Source organism: Parus major, chromosome Z (genome assembly GCF_001522545.3).
Source record: "Parus major isolate Abel chromosome Z, Parus_major1.1, whole genome shotgun sequence".
Lineage (NCBI taxonomy): Eukaryota > Metazoa > Chordata > Aves > Passeriformes > Paridae > Parus > Parus major.
The window spans coordinates 60,036,949-60,055,209 of record NC_031799.1 but is presented as its reverse complement, the minus strand read 5'-3'; positions in this window follow the sequence as shown (position 1 = coordinate 60,055,209).

Below are 18,261 nucleotides of genomic sequence, written 5' to 3'. Positions count from 1 at the left end.
GATATTCTACCATCACACAAAATTCCCTTCCCCAATGAGTCAGAACAGAGTAATATATCCAGCACTTTATCAGAATATTTGCTTCTACAATCTGGTTTCTTTAACAGTAAAAGTCATAATAAAGAGAAGTGAATATTATTTCAGACATCTAAGAATTAAAGATGGCATGGACATCAAAACATATAATAAAAAATTGTATTAAGTGGTAGTGTAGAGATAAAATGAGTAAGAGAAAAGTTAAAAATAAGGAAAAATAAAGTTTTTTATCACTTTTCTCGTCGAAGAAAATTCTTAAAAATTAAAAAAGGGGATAGCAACAGAACTTATAAGAATTTCTTTATAAAAATGCATATAATGTCTTATTAATCAACCACACTTCTCTTGAAGGATATTATGCCTTAAAACTTTTTAAAGTGGCAATTTAACATACTTCTGAATTAAGGAGAAAAACACAACAAAACAAACCCCCAACACTACAGATAATAAGGTTGCAGTTGTAAGTCTTACATAAGGCTAGAACAATTATTCACTTCATAATTTACTGTGCTTGCAAGGTATCTTGCAGATGATGTTTGAGCATCATTGAAGTAATGTATACATTGAATATGGATTAGAACTTTGTTTTCTGTGCTGCCTCTCTGACTTTGATCTATTTGCAGAACGCTTGAACTTCTCAAGTTTATTTAATCATTAGCTAAAGAAATTATATGTGGTTGGACAACACTCTGGCCTGTCAATGAGTAAAACCTGCTAAATATTTTAATAATCTTTGGTTCTCTAAAATCCTTTTTTTTCTTTAACACCTGATATTATTATGTGATACAGATATCTATCTAAAACCTTTATAGGGCTGTAAAAATGTGAAACCTGCTGTACCTGAAGTCTGTATAAAGGTTCATTTGGTACCCAGAAATGTTTTCTTCACTAATTTCTCAAATGTAGCTTATATAACTGCATTATACTGTTGTAAAATCAGGAATGAAACATTCTGTTGTAATTTCAATTAAATCAAAAGTATTTCTGGCTTGTTTTTGACAGTGGTGGGACAGAAAGCTCATGTTCTTTGAACTATCTTCTTACCTATTTAAAATATGATTTAAGATACTGTTTCATTACAATATATCCATCTAATTTCTACTACTTTTTTAAAAAAAATAACACTACACAGCAAGGCAATTTCTTAATACTTTTATTCCTTTATTTCTTTCCTTGTAGATTGTAAGGGAAAGAGTTCAATGTTCTGATAGGTTTCTGTTTGTTTGTATCATTTGGTGAGGCAGTTTATGTATGCACAAGTTTGTTATATATGTATGGGAAGGAATTATTTCTTGGGAGACAAGCTCTGAGTCTAACTCTGTGGTCAGTTTTGTGTTCTTTCTTATTTCTTGTAAGAGCTAATTCCACAGTCAAGGCTGAGCCTGTGAGGTGGGTAACTAAGCATCCCTCCTGTTAGTCAACAACTGCACTGAACTGCTGCCACGAAAGGTCAGGGAGGAAAGCTGATCTCTGGATATCACGGATCAAACCCTTGGAGGGATTTGGGCAGTGGATCAGAGACCTTGAACTGGACACTTCCACCAGCACAATATGAAAGGCAGAGTAGTAAAAGCAGAACTGACTACTAAGCAAATAGATTGACAGACCTTGTTGCTGGGGCATATACACAAACTCCCACCCTGCCTGAGTCACTAGCTGGTGCTTTTTCTGGTTGTTTTTCATTCTTACATATATTGATCAGCAATAATATTGTGTATATATATATATATGTAATATAACATTTTTCATCCTCTTTAATATTCACAGCAAGTAAATACAGATCAAACCAATAGACATAAGCACCAAGGTTATCCAATTTTCTTTAACCTAAATACAAACAGTATAGCAGCAAGCAGTGCTATCATTTTAAATGTTCTTCCTCTGTTTTTTCAGGTTTTTTGTCTCTTTTTATTTTCTTCTTTCTTTTTGTGGTGACTTATCCATATGATTCTTCAGAGAATCAATCAAAAGTCCTTTTCCTAGTGCAAATCAATCAATCAATTTCTTATGCCTGACAAGGGCTGTTACATACTACAGAGTCACAAAACATCCATTTATGTTGCCTTAACAACATGTTTGTCTTTGTTTACCACAAAGAGATTGCCAAATTCTTTAGAGGACAAATACACAGACATTTAAGTTACTAAATCCTATAATGGGTGTCACTATTATCTAATTTCTGGTATCAGACTGTCTTTAGAAGACCTTCTCTACCTTGACATACATAGCAAAGGCTGAAAAAAATTTAAACTGTTCAGAGATACCACATTTTATACACATTTCCATAGCACTATAGCTATTGAGAGAGAAAATTCTCCAGACTCCAATCTTTACTTTAAGATTCAAGCTGTACCACCTCAGATGGGTAGTGTAGAAAGGACAGTTTTCAAGAAATTGCCTTTTCTTCTTTTTGTAGCACTGTAAAGGAAAATAGCTTTTTCTGCTTTGCAGGGGTGCCTGATACCCAGAGGAAATTGATGGAGATGAACTGGGATGATGAACCCTCTACTTGCCTTCTTCATCCTTTGAGTTAGGTGAATTGAAGGGAATGGTATGAAAAGAGTTAAACCTCTGCTTGTGGCTGACTTATGGGCTTTACTCTGACTGTTAAGAATAGTAAAGATTTTCAGTTTTCTAAAACTTAATGATTTATCATTATTTTTACTGGACTACGTGCAGTTTAGGCCTATTATTTTCAGATGAATGGATTTGATGGGCAACTTCTCCGTAACTTCTTATGCAGTCTTCCACTTACAAAACTAGAAATAAGTATACAACTTTTGAAAATCTTTGCATCTCCAAAATTAGCTCTTACAGTTCTTACATGCAAAGAACATTGCTCCAAATCTGCTAAAGAGCAAAATGTACGTATACCAGTGCCCATGTTCCTAACTCAAATATACTGCATTTGGAGACATTTTATAAAAAATTATGATATGGATATGAATTGTTTCATGTATCTTCCTTTTTTTTCATCTTTCTGTTACCATTCCTTTAAAGAGTTAATAGATAAGGGTGACAAAAATATGGATGCTCAGTTCAGAGCAGGTGTTTTCCAACCACACCTACAGAAGAAATTTTCTTCTAAATTTGTTCCACGTTATTTTTAAATTTTAAAAGAAGCATATTTTGCAACTTGTAGAAGTAATGGACAGTCAGAAGTGCAGAACAGTGGAGACTGTTCAGTAGCACAGGGAGCAGAAGTGAAGGTTTTCTTACATCTATTTTTTGGACAGATTTTCACCTTAAGATGATCTATGTCTGAAAATGGAAATGAATCCTCTACATCCATTTGGTACTTAAAACTTCTTTTCAAAGTGACAATAACTTTACTGGGTACTCTAAAAAATGCACAGACAAACCTATTTATTGTTGATTATGGAGAACCACTAGTGAAGTGTCATAACTTTAGTCAACTAAATAAGATAGCTGTGCTTTAGTGTGCAGTTTGAGTGTGATTTTGCTTAACATACCAAATGAATCAAAAAGTAATGTTTCTCATGATTAAAATGGATAATTTTTGAACTAATCTTTCTGATTCTCAAAGACAACTAAAGAATGTAAAGTATAACTAACTCATTTATGGCAGGAGTTAAAGTATGATTAAGTTAATCTGATATTTTTTCTGATATTGGACAGGTTTTCTTTATTCTAGGAGGAAGCTATAGTACTCTTAACAACTGTAAATATTATATCTGCTGTGAAGAGGCCAGCTGAAATTTGGACAATGCAAAGAAACACCCATAATTTTTCTCAATCATTCACATATGCCCAGTGCAGGACTTGTAGGAGACTGCAGAAATAATAGCGTGAGTACAAGGTCTTTTACCTGGAATTGAATATCCTGGTATTTGTCAAAATCGGAGAAGAAAAAAAAATATCCAGAAATATTTGATATTTTTCCATAATCTAAGAAAATAAGTAATTAAGTGCCCAGAGTAGAAACGCAGAAACCGGGGCGGGGAGGGTGTATGTTTTATCATGGTCTCTTATATTCCTTTAAACTCTTGGTAATGAAGCTACCAACAAAAGTAATCCTCACTATGCTTTTAATATCCTGAGCTTTTTCAGAATCGGTCAGTCTCCTAAGAAGTAATAATATTATTCAACATTTCTTATGCAGCCAGATTTAGGATGAAATAAGGGAAGCCATGTCCAAAGTAAAAGATAAATGTGGAGATCTTTAAGACTATAATAAAAATCATAAAAATATGTTCCATTTAAAGAAGCTAAATAATGAATGCAGAAAAGGCAACTGTGATGTTCAGCTAAATCTGTGCACAATTTTTGTGGGTTTTTTTTTCTCAAAAAAAGTTAGAACATTCAATTTTCATAAAAAAAAAATGCCGATGGCTTCACATCATGACACAAACCAAATATATTCTAACTGTGCCTCAAAATTAATGTCATTATGTAGTAACTTTCAAAATCATCAAAATGCTTAACATCTAACTGAGGAGGAGACTGGGTCTACCATTAGGGTCAAAAACATAGCACAAGGACAGCTAAACAATGTCTTTGGCATGTTTACTGTTATCTTCCTATGTCATATACATGTTTCAAGAGTTTTGACCATTTTCACTCCATCTAACAGTGGTAGGTATTGCACAGCCTTGCATAGTAGATAATTATAAAATCTGAAGTTAGATGATGCACTAAAATAAACTGAGAGAGTTTTTCTGACTTTAACACCTAATCCTACATACAAAAAAAAATAAAGAGAAAATTTTCTCTTTCTTCTGAGAAAATTTTGCACACCATATATTTTATTCTTCTGACCAGGAAAATTTTTACAACAACACTTTAACAGGTGCAATGTTGGGTTGGGCTGCTCTAGAGAGAGATGACATTCTGCAGGCAACATTTTAATTTCATTACATTCACACTGGTTTACACCAGATGCAGTCTGGCCCATCCAGAGTATGAAACTACCATCATCCTCCATCCTGCATCCTGCACCCTGCATCCTGCAAGTAACACAAAACTACTTGTGATTTCTGCCTGCAGAGACACTTTGGTAAAACCAGATGAGAATAACTCTGCTTTGAACCAGTGTCAGATATATAGCATAAGGCTGGACATTCTGGGCATAAAATTGGTTAATGTAGATTGTTCTGTATGAAGGAGACACACTAGCAAAAGGAAATGGCATTAAACAGCAGAGATGCTTTGCTGTGATTTAACCTCTCAAGACTTGGAGCACAAAGGGGGCAGGATATCCTTTACAATATGTTTTGAAGCACAGTTTAAGAAGCACATATCTTTCCCCAAACTGTACTGTATGTCTTTCTCCATACAGTAGCCACCATAGCCTTTTCCCCATGTGCTGGGAACCATGAAGGCTTTTTACTTTTCCTGCATGCAGAAAGTTGAGAAGATTCTGGAGCAGCGTCCAAAATCTGGAAGATAAAAGATGGTTATAATGCTGCTCATGTATATGACAAGATCTTATTATCCTTAAAATGAATTGCCAGGAAGACCTTAAAACTCCTGCTTTTGAAAGCTTTTCTAATGTGTTTTCTGTCCGTATTTTCAGAAGGAGCTATTGATAGTGGACATCTTGGTTTTGTGTCATGTAATTGAAATGTTTTGCTTCTCGAAGTTCACCATATCTACAAATATTGAGCTGTGGCTGCAAGTGACTTTTATAATCAGGACTAAGGAAACAAATTGAATGTTCAAATTCTGTGTCAGCACTTGGCTTTCAGTATATGAACATTCTGGCAAGAAAAAAAAATAAAAAGGATTTGTCAAGACTCAGCTCCTGTTTCCATCCAATTTCAGAACAATGAGTATCACCAGTGTTAACACTCTACTCCTTTTTTGACTTGTCTGCTCAGAGAAAGTGTCTGAAGATTGACAACCTGATTCATAAACACACCAGAAATCATGGCAAAGATTATGAAATTATATTTCCTAACACACAAAATTAATCTACTAGTTTCTTCTATCAACTTGTAATTGTTTTGTCTAGTATAATCTTAAAAAAATTACAACCAAGCCACTAAAACTTGTGCTACAGTTTAACATGGAAGCCATCTATTATCCCTCATTTATCTGTATTACTGACCCCCAATCATACACAGCATTTTGCATGTATATCTAGTCTTTCTTCCTTGAAGAACACAAGGTTGAAATCTTGACCCCCAGAGCTATATAATCTTGAGATTAGGAACTCTGAGAAGAATGACAAGAATATATTTTGATAGGAAGAACTGAAAAAAGAGTGAGAAGCAAGATAGCATATCAATGTCAGCATTTTCAAAGCAAGGTTAAATTGACAATTTTTTGCAGAAAGCATATTACTGCATTTCCTTTCTAAGAGTTTTTTGGAAAGACCACCTAGTGGTCCTTGTAGTTTCTTGTATTTACTTACTTACAACTACTCTTGTACTTTCTTGTAGATGTACTTACAATAATATTGCAACACAATTGAGAAGTTACTATCCCTGTGATGCTTATTCACCTGCTGATTAGAATTCTAAAAGAGCAGAAATTTTATAAGGTAAAAAATAAGTAGGCACATTATCATCTGCAACATTATGCCAGATTAATTTCATTTTCTTGAACACCTCACTAAACAGTATTATAAACAATTACTGATTTTATTCAGTACTTATCATTATACAAAAAAAAAAAAAAGATAACAAATGAAGAAAACTGACATATTATAAACTTGTGGGAAGGGAAAAATATTATTTTCAATTAATTGATAAAATGTGACTCCAGTGAATCATTTACTGTCTTGATGTTCCTTGATGTTCCTAGGTTATTTTGCTAGGTGATTTGTGTATTATGCAGCTGAGATTCTTCACTCCAATAATGTCAATAAGTTACTCTAAAAAGTGTCATAAGGAGTAAAAAATGTAAGTATGGAGGCAACATAAGAAAAAAAAAAAACCAAGACTTGAAATAAACAGAAATGCACAAGGAAAATGGATGTAGGGTAAGGTTGAATTGTAAGGCAAATTTATGTTTAAATTAGAATCAAATAACCATTAAAATAATTTAGAGAGGATATCTGGGCATTGAAACTAGATTGCATGAGAAAATTTGTTCTCCATTCCTTGGATTCAACATGAACACCGTTCGTTGCCGTTCCTAAACTGCTTCTGAAGAGTGGCTTTCGTATTGTAATGGAATTGTTGTGCAAATAGGGATTACTACATAAAATTAGAGCTGTTATACTGCCCCTTATGGTTTTATGCTAATCTGTAAAGAGTCTACTATGAGCCCACGAGAAACAGCAGATCCTGCCCACTGGTGCCCCACAGTCTGCTCAGGGATGGAGATTTGTTCTTATCCTTGTCAGTAAAGAAAACAGAAAAAACACACAAAAAACAAAATTTGTTTGGCTCTTTCTTCCTATTCTTATGGAAGAGGACATCAACTGGAAACATCAGTTTAAAAAACCTCCAAATTCTAAGATGCTTACAATGTAAAAGAATATTTAGAAAGACCTGAACTGCTCTTTAAATGTGTTATTATTCAATATGATGAAATATTTCATCAAGATCTGTGTAAAAAACCCTGATGGACCTTTTCAGACTAAATTATTAAAATTTTTGCAGAAAGGAAAAAATAAAACTGGTGGATATTTCCACTTCTTCTGCTTGTGATGAAAACTAGTATGTTTTGTGTATTTAAAATTAGGATTACAAGAAAATCAGTTCATCCATACAGATTTATTTCTTGGTTTATAACTAAAAAAATTAATCCCATTTAAAATGACAGTTTAGAGTTGAATTACAGCTATTTTAGTATGACTATTATGCAATCTTATTCTGCTTATCTGCGTAAAATAATTTTATATGTACCAAAAATCATATTGTCCTTTCTCTGGTTCATTTATCAACAGACATAGCTGATAGCCAAACTAAAAGTAAAATCTTTGTCTATTGGCTGAATTTTAGACAACTGTACTTTCTTTTTACAGGCCAAAAAACCCTACATATAATCCTGTTGTAGATTTACAATTTAGGTGTTATCCATGCAAAAAAAAAAAAAAAAAAAAAATTCCTTGCACAAAAAAGATGGAACCTCCAGAGATGTTTAGATCAAGCTGAAATATCCTTAGGGAAAAAATAATCCAACATATGACAACATCAAATGAGATGATCCAGTTGTGTGATGATGGGAACACTGGAAACTAATCAAAGATAGGAGCAGTGTTACAATTATATTTTTGTCAATTGATACATCACCATATTTGAAATTTTATGCTAATCTCTTTAAGTATCTTGTAGAGCAAGAAAAGAGGTATATAATTACTTTTGTCTATACTAACATGAAACAACAATGCCTTTAAACTCCTCTTCATCTGGAGATACACAGTCAACAAAAAGCTCTGATATTGTCAGAATCAGGAGTGGAAAAGGTCCTAATAAAATTATCTGTTTATAAAATGCTAAGTGAGGAGTTTTCTTTCTTGGAAAACTGCCTTTAATCCAATTCTGTTGTAAATGTGGTTTGGAAAACTGTCGCCTGAAGCTCACCTTAATGCAGTGGTGCCACTTTTCAAAAAACCCCAACAAAACTAAACCTGAATTAAAAACTGTTTAACTCCCCCATCCCTTCAACTTTATTATGGCTGTCTAAATAGCCCAGGAGAGATAAATCAAAGCCTGAACTGTAACCTTACACTTATATACTTGTTAAGTGACTTTTTTACAGTCTGTTATTGCTAGAAATTGGATTGCTTTTAAACTAATGTTGTCTGGCGGGCAAAAGTGAGGGAAATCACAAAGCCTGGAGGAACACTAATTACTTGTTTTAATTAGCAGCAACTTTCACTAGAGTATAATCTCCCTACAGGCCACTTTTTGGTAGGTGTGGCGAATTTAAAAAAAAAAAAAAAAAAAAAAGGCACATAGAAACAAACCAATAATCTCTTATTTATTCCTAAATGAGAGCTGCACTCTTATTACAGTGTAGGCACATGCTTTAGAGGGAGCTGCTCACTCCAGGGGCAGTGGGGCTTGCAGCACTGGCTTCTTCACTTGGAGACCTTTGGCAATCAGCTGCACAAAGCAGTCCCTTATTTTATGCTGCTACATCACAAAAGTGCTCCTTTTGTTACATTTCCTCCCTTTAAATGGACTTAATCCCCTTTTCAGTTCAGGCTGTAGTGAATTCCTCAGGGACATATCACTTGTCACAAGAACTGCAATGGCCCGCTTGGCAAACCTTTCAGCCTTTTTTTGAATTCCTTGGTTTTTTTTTTATTTTCCACATTAAATCACACTTTTCATTCCCCTCGACATAGGGCAACCCCCTTAATGATGACAGAGAGATAGAAATTCCTCCACTCCCCCCTGTGTCACCATTTTGTTGCTGAGAGGCAGCTTGCCAGTCTGGAAATCAAACATGGTTTTCAGCAGGTGAACATGCTGGAAGTCATGGGCTGAGGAACGGGGAGGCTACAGGGAACTTGGCTTCCCGCAGCAAATTAAGTTGTCCATGAAACCTTTTCATTTACTGGGAGCTGGATTTATGACTGGTTTTAATGTCCAAAAGAGCTGGAATACAGGTGTTCCTCATGGAGGATATGTGGGTTTGTGTGGCTGGACGATCAACACAGACGATTATTTTTTGTTAATAACAAGTGACAAAAATTTCAAGGAGGAAGAAAAGAACAAGTACCTCTGTTTTTATTATTGCTTATTAAAGGGCTAGGAAAAATAATATCTGAGTTAAATGCTGTTTGAAGTCATAAGGACGTGGTAAAGCCCATTGAAAATGTAAATATATGTTGAATTATAGAAGCCATATCCATATATAACCTGATATATGCAACCATATATAATCAGACATAAGGATCCCTTTAATCCCACAAATTCAGAAACAAAAATTTGGCTTTTAAGAGGAAAAAAGAGAATGTTCTCAACATTTGTGTTACTTTACATTGAGCTGACTAAGCTTCTTGAAACAACATGACTTCAGCACTTTACTAAAAATTTAGTTTTTAGTAAACTAGAGCTATGCCAAGTGTTGTCCATTATCTGGAGAGGAACCTTCGATGTGTTCATCTACCATTTATTATTTCTCTCTTAAGTGCAGAACCAACGAGGAACGAAAGGAGCAATATTTCTTAATTCAATGTTAATATTTATATGCTAACCCATTTTAGCTGGAATTTGAGAAGGACAGCATAGAAACATGTTCTTTAATGCCAAACATACTTTTGTGTTTATTTATACATATATATGTACATGTATAATTTTGAGACATTGTAGAAATCAGTCTATAATATCAAAGTTGATCAGTGGACTAAAGAGCAAAGGAAGACTATGCTTCCAGAAATGCAGGTTACAGATGCTGGAGTGACAGCTGCCACCTCCTGATCAAAGTATTCATCTCTTGGTCTTAATTAATCTGGTACAACAATATAACGATATTTGGGGGGCGGGGGGGAAAAGCATTTTTAATTACTGCTTTTTATTTCTTTTATATTCCACCTTACAAAGTTGCAAGCTGGTATTATAACGTCTTTATGTGAAAGTGTTTTACAGCTTTATCCTTTTGTTACAATCTGTCATGTACCGGAAGGATTGCCACATATTGTAATATACTCCAAAACACAATTTGCTCTGCACTTCAGGCATGAAAGCAAATAACTGTTTTTGTAAAACAAAACAAAACAAAACAAAAAAACCCAAACCCATGTCCAGAAGCAAAAAATCCCCACAAGCTAGGGAGGAAATAAAAATCACAGGAGGAAAAAAGTGAAAGCACCAAGGAAAAGCTCTGGACATTATCACACAATTGATTCTCATTCGTGCCATTTTTGCCTAAGAAAGAAAAGTGTCATTCCTTAATAAATAACATTTTTACCATCTTGGTGGGGGGGATGGATGATGGATGATGGATGGAGGGGGGAAGGGAAGGGAAGGGAAGGGATGGGGGGGGGGGGGGGGGGTGGTTGGTGGGGGGGGGGGGGATGGGGAAAAAGGAGGGATACAAGTTGAAATATATTCACTGAGCACATTAAAGCAGCATTCTTGTCATTGTGAATGCACGTGACCAACTCGCGTCCTCGGTGAGAGGTGGGAGACAGTTTTGGGTAATAACGCAAAGAGAATTACAAAATATATTTAAAAATTATATTCTTCATCATCATCAATATCACCATCAACATCATCATCACAACAGCAACATTAACAATAATCATGGTAACAATAATGCCAAGAGCTACCACTACTATTAATACAATACCAACAACAGAAACATTAATAATCTGATAATCTGATTTGTTTGTCCCCCTACCCCCACCCCCCCCTCCCGCCCCCGATGATTTTTTGGCTGGATTTGGCAGTGTATTTTACCACGGTAGACATCTGCTGGATTTCATTTTCTCTTCCCTGAGCTGGCTCCAGCGAGCTGATTGTCTGGAAGACTGAGACTGAAGGACGGAGAGATTTGAAAGAAAAAAGTAAACATTACCAACAAAGACTATAATTGAAAGGGGCTTCGTGAACAAGGGGTGTTGTCGGAAAGCAAAATAGGAGAGGGTGGGGCTGCCTGGGGCTCTTTGTCTGCGTGCACACTGAAGCTGCCTGTTGTGCTGCATTGTACTAGGCAGGAATTTACCATCTCACAAGCAGGCTAATAGCTACCTCTACAAACAAATACAAGTATAGAGCTTAAATATTTATAGCTATTTATGACTCCATTTTAACTATTAGTGGCCACCTCTACTTCCAAGACCTAGGAATTTTGGAGGTTCATTTTTAAATTTTTTTTTTTTTTTTTAAAGCATATGTTATACTAATTGCTCGTTAGTCTACCAAGCACCATTCCAGAAGCTGTTCTGTGCATGCTCTGCCACCCAGAACTGACTGAAGGAAAATAGCATTACAACAGTTATGTTTTGTGTTTACAACACAATTTAATTTAGAACCACAGTTTCAGATTTCTTACCTTGATGATTAGAAATATTGTCGTGGGATTTTTTGTTTAAATTTCCTGCAAAATTGTTTGTATCATAAATTTGGTGCCGGTTGATATGAATAGAACAGAAACAGGGAAAATACAAATGGAAAAGAGATGAAAAGTGAGGTTTTAGAGGACAGATAGTTACTGCTAGTTGCTTGGAAGTGTTTGAAGCAGTTTGTACAAAGATATACATGTTTAAACATTGCATCACTAAAATCATATCAGGGATGGCTTTCATTACATCACTTTTAATCTAATATATGTATGCATGGTATCTAAACAGAGATTTCAATACAGCACACACACACACACCTATAAACTTTTCTTGATTGCATAAACTTAAGCTGCTTCGTTACATTTTAAAGCTATGGCATGTGTATCAACAACAACAATGAAAAGACCAATGAAAACTTAATGTAATAGTTAAAGCAAATCACACTCACACACTAAAAAAATCCCTCAGAAAACCTTGATTACATTTTAAAATGTCAGGATGTTTTCTTTCGCCAAGGTATAAGTTTCCTGACATCCTTATTACTATGGTGAAGGCAATGTCAATAATTTTGCTAATACATGTTCTCTTTTACCATAATACCCTCATAATTCTGGGGGAAATCTCACTGCTCAAAAACAGACCTTAAGAAAAAAAGACATAGGTTAAAAGGATGTGGGGAAGTTTTCACTTCATGGAAGGCATTGCTTTTGGGCATCTCTTTTTTGTTTGTACCTTTTTTAAGGACAGAAAGATCCCCAAGTGCCGTATGTCAATAAATCCTCTCTCCTCCCTATACAGCAGCTACACTTCAAGAAAGGTCATGATAACTACCCTGCAAGATCAGCATACAGCTCTGTAGTTGTAAGCAAAATTGCTCAGTGTGGAGCATACAGAGATGTGGATTTGCTGCAAAAGTACTAAGTTAAACACATTCTTCTCTGTGATGCAGTGTACCCACATGGTTAAATGTGTGAAGGGTCAGTCTCTGAAGCATCCTACAAATTGGTAAGTGCTGTGTATGTGTGAAATGGTATTTTTAACATGAGAAAAGAAATTGTTTTTTTTTTTTTCATAAGTTTAATAGAAAATGCTAATGATCACTTTCTGTACTTCTACACAAGAATTTTACATCTACATCTAATAATGTCTTTATTCCACCTGAGAGAGTTGTCAGGAAAATAAAATGATCACTTGATCTACATTCCACAGTGATGTATTTAAATATTCTCTCTTCCTACTTATAAATGTTGGAAACTTTCAGAACAATTCTTAGTTTTAACTTTCTGTTGACCTTTTCCCTTTTTCATGCTCAAATTACTAGATAGGAACTGCAAAAAACATAGCACCCAAAAAATGGTAACCAAAAGAAGACACTATACACATACTAGTCAGTTATTAAACACTAAGTCTATATGATCTATTTGTGTAAAAACACGTTATTTTACTAGTTTGAAGATTAATATCAAGCAATATTCATTTCTAAATGGAGTAGTGCAAAAGAAGGGTTTACCAACATTTTTCTTTATAAAATATTAAAAAATATTTTTTCTCTATAACATATGTTCATATTATACCAAATTTTATGTCCTTCTAAAAGTTAGATAAAGTTGTAGGCAGAAGAATTTACCTTATGAAATATATTTTCTGCTAGGTCTGAAATTAAAGAACACATTGACAACATGTCATCAGGTGCATAACATCTAGAAAGGCCTAGTATCTTTTTTATAATGTCTGAAGTATCACTTATTACCTTCTGCATGAATTCCAGAATTTTCTTGAGTATTGCTTATATTTCTTCAAGCAATAATCCTACACACGAAGGTTTGTACCATCTGTGATGTCCTTCTCTTAGCTGCCTAAGTTCCTTTTTTGTTACTATCAGGACCTGGAAAATCCAGAGACTAGGAATAGCTTAACTATTTCAGTGGGAGCTGGATCCAATACTTATCAATCATTGGGACAGACTTTAATTATAAAGTGTTTAAATAAAGTTAGTTGCTGATCAAATCTGTCGTAATGACCGATAGGAATTGTAGTCCACTCACTCACAGACAGCTATTGGGGTCATCAGGACTCTGGAGGCTACTACCTTAAAAGAATAATCTTCTAATAAAATAGAATTCAGGTTGTGAAAGATAATATCCTTCAGGTTTTCATCTCTCCAATCTGAAGCCTTTGGGAAGTAAAAATTGCATATTTCATTTATGGTGGCCCTGGAGAAATGATCGCCTCACAATTCTCTCATGACCTTCAGGCAGTATAAGCATCCTACGTATTTGACTTTTTATTCTGAAAGGGAAAACAAGAAGAAATAACTAACTGCAAGGTTCACAAGCTGGTAGTTGGCAGCTCTTTATACAAAATTTGGAAACATTGAGGGTGCCAAGAACCACAGATTCTACCCTTCACACTCTAAGCATTGAGAAAACCCTCATCACCATGAGAAAATTCTTATCACTGTGAACAAGCATGAAGCACACATAAAGTACATATTTTTGGGAACATGAGGTCCTGGGCTTGGAGGAGGAGGAAGAAATCTTTTCTGCTGCAGGTAGTTATTCTGTAACTTTGCACAGAGAAGACAAATTGTCCAATTAGCAGTGGAACAAACTGAGCATGGTTTTGAGGAGTTTGATAGAGTTTTTTACAACAGTAATTACCAGTGTGCCCCTCCTATTGCCATACTGAGATGATGACTTTAGGAACTAAGTCTCACCTGCCACCTACCCATTTGGCAACAAGAACCTTTTGGTGGGTTTGATGTAATGGAAGCTTTGATCATGCAGTGAGGGTCTGAGAACACTGCTTACTGATAGTCTTGTACTACAGGAATATGTTGGGTCTGCCTTTTGTACCCAACCACTAATTTTCAGGAAACTTAAAGGAACTGAGATATTTTTTAATCTTTTGTCTGAAATTTCACTGAAACTGGACAAGTGGTCAAAAATTACTAAAGGGGAACTACCAGGCACAGAGATGGATGACACAGCTGTATCTTCCTGGAAACCATACTATGGTTTCCAGAAAAAAAAAAATTAAAAAAAATGTATATATCTATATATATATGTGTGTGTGTGTGTTTCTGTGTGTGTATGTAAAAAAATAGAAATGTAAAATATAATATGTATATATATAATATAAAAACATAAAATACATACGTATACTACTAATATAAAATAGATATGTATGTATATTAACTAATATATGTATACTAACCTCTTCAAATTCCAGCTACTGTTGCTGTAATTATTTCCTCACATGCATAAAACATGTCAGTTAGTGACCTTCACAAAGTTCAACTAAGTGACTTGGATGAGACATAGTAAAACAGGTACTTCAGTGTCTAGCAAGAAAATTAATTCTCTCCTTCTGAGAGATTCTTCCTTCTGAATGATTACCTGTTGAATGATTCTTCAAGCATATCTGCAGAACATAGCTTCTTCCTACTAAATATAGCTGAGGTTTTTTTGCCTTAACTAGTCACCCTGGAAATAGAGGCTTGTCTTTTACCTTTTGCTCACCCACCTCCTTCACTTATGAGCAATATTAAACCCATTTGCCTGCCTGTCAGCTTGTCACACACAAGTTTATATCTATATTTCTGCACTTATCTGAATCTACAGCCCTTATATACTAAACGCTTTCATAGAGCTGATTTGTAAAAAAAAAAGACCACCTTGCTCTCTCTTCAAGATTAATATTTGTCATAAGGCTTATAAGAGATCAGCCAACTACTCAGCCAGTTCTCTTGAAGGAATAGACAGCTCCTTCTTTTTCTGTAAAACAACTCCCATGCAGATCTTAGTGATCTACATATGCATATTGAAGAGACTTTTTTTTTAATCTGACTTTGGGCTGCAGGAGTTTTGTGCCTGGGGTTGCTCCTAATAGTTTCCTCCTTTGCCATCTCATTAAAATCTTAAATATTGTGCATTGGCTGTCATCACTTATCCTGCTTAGGTAAAGTTCCTTAGGTTTGGTGGTATCTTGTGAACAAAAATATTGCAGATTTTTGTTGTAAAGAATGTCTAATCAAGAGAAGCCCATTTTGTGATTATATGTAGCCTTAATTTCCAGTATATCTGGAAAAAAAAAAAAAAAAGAGAAAATAGCAGGAGAATGAAAGATAAATTCTTCCTAGTTTACCAGAACAACAAAAACTTTGTCTGCATCTAGTAATTTGGGAAAATTCCTAGTCTTTGTGTATGAAATGGACTGTTCTATACAGATATATCTTGCTGCTGGAAGGAACCCCACTGAACCTTCTGAGCAGTGGGAAGAAGATTTGGCTTCTATGAGCTCTAGTTAAGAAGTGAGTGATAAAAAGGATCAGTCCATTTTAAGAGTGAACTTGAAAATATTCTTCAGAGGTGTAATATTCACATGCCAGAGTAAATATCACAAAGTATCTTTTGCTTCTGAAACTTAACTGCTGTCATAATGACCATCTGTTGGCTGTAGGTTTCTAACATTCCCTGACCTATGACATTTATGACAAATTGCACACCAAAGTGCTAGAGACATCTTGTTAAAATGAAGCCTGAGGCCCACAAGTTCTAACCCCTTTTGTCTTTAAAGGCATGGGTTAAATGGGAACAAGAAGTAGTTTAGACAGAAAACAGACATGGCCATGGCTAAAAGGAAATGAAATCCTAATCCCCTAACCCTTTGACTTTTGCAGCTTGCTGCACAGCAATGTGCTTTCAACCATTAAACTACCTTAACCTTCTGAAGAGCCAAATCTGTTCAAATTGAGTGAAAATTTGCACATTACCACACAATCTTTGATTGATTCCTGTTTGAAAATTTTATGGAAGGCAACCATTTAATGCAATATTTTTAACAAACAAAGTATGTTTTACAGTCACTTCCAGTACAAGTAATATTTGGTGTCAAATAAAAGCAATGTGAAGGAACACTTTTCAAAGTCACAAGTTAGTCCAGCTGTAAAAGCCACTGGTGTCAGTTAGGTTTAGGCAGATCTCTACAGTTTTTTTAGGGCTAGCTAATATCTACCGGATTTAAAAAAATATGCTCATTATTTCTAACTCTTCCTTTGATGCATTTACCAGCTTATCCTCTTGTGTTGCTTCTGTGTTTTTAGCTTAAAGACAGCAGAAACTCAATTATTGTTCCAAAATGTTAACTTTTGTATCTATTTATCATCTATCTAGCTATCTATAAATTGAATTATGCACCTTACTTAAAAGAAATATAACCTATATTAAAGAGAAAAGGGAAAATTGCAATATTTTATCTCTTCAGTGCAAAACTTCTTGAGTTGTAGCAAATAATACAAAATAAATACCACAAACCCAACAAAAAAACCCCTATACGCTCATATAGCATTTGTAGCATTATGCATGGAAATGTTAAAGGTAGTAAAAATGGCACACAAGAATGTTTTAAAACAAACACTTGTTGAAGTTTCAAAATAAAATTCATATTTATATATTTTCTCACCTAGAATCTCAATTGAAATAGCATAAGTCAGCACATTGGGAAAAAAAAAAAGTATCACAAAATCATTATTATTTTAAGTTTCTGATTAACACATGAAAAAATGTTATGTGGGGCTGGGATATCCACAATTAGATATCGAAAACCTCCATACATTGCTACATGGTTTAAAAAACTTTTTTCTACTGTATACCATGATCTTTATATTAGATAATGACCTGTGAAAACAAATTACATGATTTGGTGGTTGGTCCAATCCCTGGAGCACTTCAGTATTTAAGCAATGGGTGCACACACCACCAGCTTCATGAGAAGAAAACTCCTGTCACCTAATTTTGTGGCATAAAGTCTGCTAAACCTGCATCTCTACAGGCTTCTGTTACCTGTGTTTCTTTCATCCTGCATCTTCAAAAAGGTGGTTTTGTAAACCCATGATGTTTCTATCAGTTTGCAGGCTCCAGTGACTGACTTTGTCTTAGACTATGTCTAGCCATTGACTTCTTTCATAAAGTAATGCTGTCCTGAAATGAATTAAAAGTGCCAAAACAGCTACTGGCAGGAAGGAGAGTTTATTTTGACTTGCCCACCAGACAATCGACTGGGATTGCTGACTAAGATGGTAAGTAAAGAAAGAGAAAGATCATGCAAGGAAGAATTGCATGGAAAACAAGAAATCAAAAGGACATGATGGATGCATCAGACTCATAATTCAGGAAGGAGTTTAAGCAAGTGTGAAAATCACTCTTCCTGCATTTTCAGATTAAAGGCTTTGTTTAAATTGGTTATGCTTTTAATTTATTTCTGTTAGAAAAATATCAGATATGATCCTCATCTCC